Genomic DNA, 3,956 nt, shown 5'->3' with positions numbered 1-3,956 from the left:
GCTCTTCTGCCTTTGTTCTGTGCCCCCGGGCAGAGCTGCTGGGGAGCAGCAGCAGTTGGGCCAGCCATGTCCATCTGGCAGAGCCACTGAAACGCTTCCCAAGGCAGCCCCCGGGCCGGCCAACACGTCTCTCCCTCCATGTGAAATTTGCATCAGCCTTCCCCTGTGTCAGGACCTCCTCCCAAAGCCCTTGCTCTCCCCTTTCTTCCCCTTCTTTCTCTCTCTCCTCTTTTCTCTTTCCCTCCCCTCCTTGAGACATGAATTTCCACTACTCTCAGCATCCTGTGCTTGTTCCCAGCATGGAGCACAGATCAGGAAGGAAGGGGTTAACCCTGCACAATTCCTGCACAATTTGCATGGGCTCCTAGAGCTGGCAGAACTAGGTCACACCAGGTCTGCCTCAAACCCTGCCTTCCTCCTCCACCAGCTTCTACATTTGTTTTATTGATTTGGGGGAGAGAACGGGGTGGGAAAAAAAGAGGAGAGAGGAAAAGAAGCAGAAGCTAAGTAGAAAGCAACAGAAAGACAGTCAAGGAACCCTTTCCAGCTGGTATTTCTACTCAGCTCTACTTTTTTTACACCTTCCCTTATTCTTCCTCATCCCTCTTTTCTGTTCTTTCCATCCTTTCCTCTCATTTTCTTCTGCCACTTCTCAGTTCATCTATGTATCCTCTTCTTTATACCCTAATATTTTGGGGTATTTTGGGTCTTGGGAGTTTGTCTTTCATCGCAGAGATAAACTGTCTCTGGGCATTAGAGGCAGTTGTCCCTCAGTAGATCCTTCTTCACAGGCTGGTGATATGACTGCAAGGCTCTCCCAGGAAGGCACCAGGAACTCGGCCTCTGGATCTGCCGGAACTCCAGGATCTGTGTGTGACCCGTGAGAGGATCCCCAAGCGCTTCCTTGGCCCACTGAAGCCCTGTGTTCAAGTCCTGGTGAGCCCAGGCTGCCACAAGGGCAGCTTGTGCTGGGGTGAAGAAGGGGATGGTGAGGAGAAGGCGTCTCAGCCAGCTTTTAAGCCATCTCTGTGTATGTATAAAATTGCCATAATTATATCTCTTTCAGTACGAGGCCATTTGTGTGCTTTTATATGTGTCTAGAAGGAAATTGTGGGCAATGCCTGCCAAGTATCTCCCCAGAAGTATTTTTGAAACTGTCATCTGCAGGCGCTGAGCACCAGAGGCTGTTTAATCTCTCTCCCACTCGCCTCCTCTCTCAAGCCCCCGCCTCCCACTCCCTGGCTCTTTATAGGAAACGAATTCAGTTTCATTGCAGTGTAACAAATTAGACGATTGAGTTTGAGGCTACAGAGAAATCCAAACGTGGAACCGCTGGTCACCCTCACTTCTTGGTAGAGCAGCATTGGCTTGAGGCAGAGGAGGGAGAGGCACCCGAAATGGAGACACCCCTGGGAGACACTGTCAGGCCCGAGGGGTTTAGAGGGACTGTGAGATTGAAAGGATAACCCGCCTTCCTGCACAGATCTGGGATATTGCAGAAGGAAAGTCTTCTGCCGCCACAGGAATGGGGTATGGCACCGCGGGGACTCTCATCTTGAATTGCTATTAACTGGCCATTATTAGTGATTTGGGACAAAGAAAAAAAAAAAAAACTTGGAGAAAAACGTGTAAAGAAAAGGAGTCAAGTTCAGGGCACAGACTTTTATAGATATCTGGCAAATCTGTTAAAATGATCCCTATGTGTCTTTGTTCTGCAGCTTCTGGAGACTGTATTCATTGGGACCAGCAGAAGAAAACTTTAGAAATCATCTGGAATTCCTTATATTCAGCACAGGGAAAACAACTGGAAACAGTACTGAGCTGTCAAATGAAGTAACAGAAAAAAAGTAAAGACTGCAGCTTGGTCAGCAAACAAAAAAAACAGTGTCCAACAAGCACTGACCAGAGTCAGCTATACCCCATGAAAATGCAATTTATACCATATAACTTCTTTTGGCAGTTGCTTAGTGAAAACATGATATGATCTCAAGCTGGGAAGCAGGCACAGACAGGCTCATTACAAAGTTAAGCATATACATACATATATAAAGCTAGTGTATAAAAGAACACAGGATCTGTCTTGTAGTGCTGCTGTTATCATATATTACCATGAAATCTCAATACAGAGACAAATACTGGCAGAGATAAAGCATTTAGTAGCATTGCTCAATGTAGATAGTGACTTTAGTTTAAAAGAAAGAAAGAAAACAGATTCAGGCATATTCTTATGCATCCAATCTCATATTTCCATCTCTTATTCAGGGCAGAATCGCCAAGATTTCATGAAGTTTCCTGCACACAATTTGTGATCCAGATGGGAGAATCAATGCTTCCATTTACTTTACTATTATTCATTTTGATTCCTGGAGACAAGAAGAGCCTCAAGCAGAGAGCTGGGGCTGCCCTGATTTAAATCATCTTTAAAGACTGAGCTGCATAGGGTACAGTTAAAAACACCAATCAGATGCCCTTAGGAGTTGCGGGAATTTTTCTAGGGAAAATGTGGGTGTATCAAGTTAGACTGAATGGGATAAAACCTATATGAAGAAGAGACTGACTCGGTCATTTTTTTAAACTTCTATCTGGGTCATTTTAAAGCCTTCAGCAAAGAATTGGGTCATTTCTTGCTTTATTCGAATTAATTTGTCCATCTTTGTTATATTTTTATTAAATTACAATTCGCCCCTTGGCAGCTAGATTCTAGGTGAACCTAATGACTGCAACTATTGCATTTATATTTTGCTTACAACACACAGAAGCAAACAAAATCAAGTTAATGGTATTCCTAATGAATTGACTAATTTGATCTCATAAGTGGATATATAAACAGTAATTATGCTCTGAAGGGCTTGAGCTATTAAAGCCAAGCTGGAAAGAAACATGGGACATTTTTCTTCACTTTTATACAGGAAGGCTGACATTTAAAAAGTAGCCCATCACATTTGTAGTGAATCCAGGTCACTAGGATTGGGTCAGTGACACCTGCGCTGCTCTTCTCTCTACAGTTCAGTTTGGGGCTTATTCAGTGTTGATAACTCCTGATAAAGAAGTTTTACTACTGCTGTTATTTACTGAGCAACCCCATCACAGCTGATACATCACAAAGTAGAGGAGGACGCAGCCTCTGCCACAAAGAATTTAAAATTTGAGTAGGACAATAAAGCAAACTGTGTGAATAGAGCATGTGTATATTTATATGCACAGAAGGGTTTGGAAACCTATTGCATGAGGGGTAATTGCTGAGTCCAAGCAGTGTCCCTTGATGTGAGTCTTGGTGCCCTGACCTGAGTCGTACTCAGGGTTCTGGGGAGTCCAGAACCAGGTGGTTGGGCTGATGTGTGAGCTGAGCCTTGGCTGCCACATCTGGTCACTAGGAACCAGACGTGACAGGAACGTTTCTCTAGAGTACAAATTTTTGCATCTTTGCACAGTAGCTGCCGCCCATAATGACATAAACTCTAGTCTTCCTTGACAGCTTGGTAAAAAACTCCAAAAAAAAACCCTCCAAAAAAACGTTCATCTGACAAGCACATGGTAAGTAAATTAAAAACATGCAATTGTCTCTTATTTGGGTAAAAAAAACATTTTACTTGGGCAAGGTAAAGCATATCAGGAAAGTCAATTTCTATTTCCTCATCTAGCAGGCACAGTTAGGACTGCCTCTCAGCTGGCACTGTGTTTCTTAGGTCTATAGGGCTGATCTCTGCTTTGACTGAAGTTATGTTAAGACTGAATTATTTTATGGTACTTCTGATAGTTTACTTTTTTCTTTTGCCCTATGTTTTAAAGCATCCTTGCACTTTAGGAAGATGGGAAATCTGAATGGATAAATAGTGCCTGCAAAGGAAAAAGGAGAGAGCCCTTTCTTATCTCTAGTTTTCCAAGGCAACATATTCTTAGTACATCTCCTTTAGCAAGCAAAAATGCAGTTTTAGTTTATTAATTTATTGCAAATT

General features: G+C 43.2%; 1 long non-coding RNA gene across 1 annotated transcript; it reads left to right on the top strand.

Annotated features, from left to right (window-relative positions):
* The first annotated feature begins 485 nt into the window (after positions 1 to 485).
* LOC112946694 lies at positions 486 to 2,459 on the top strand. Its single transcript, XR_003249279.1, has 3 exons — positions 486 to 550; positions 792 to 1,030; positions 1,719 to 2,459. It is a non-coding gene; the product is annotated as an uncharacterized LOC112946694 (long non-coding RNA).
* Positions 2,460 to 3,956: the final 1,497 nt, after the last annotated feature.

The sequence above is a fragment of the Nothoprocta perdicaria genome, unplaced genomic scaffold, assembly GCF_003342845.1.
Source record: "Nothoprocta perdicaria isolate Ctin4 unplaced genomic scaffold, notPer1 scaffold_213, whole genome shotgun sequence".
In the NCBI taxonomy this organism is placed as follows: Eukaryota; Metazoa; Chordata; class Aves; order Tinamiformes; family Tinamidae; genus Nothoprocta; species Nothoprocta perdicaria.
The sequence above is the reverse complement of the archived record's forward strand: the minus strand, read 5'-3'. Positions and strand labels throughout refer to the sequence as shown.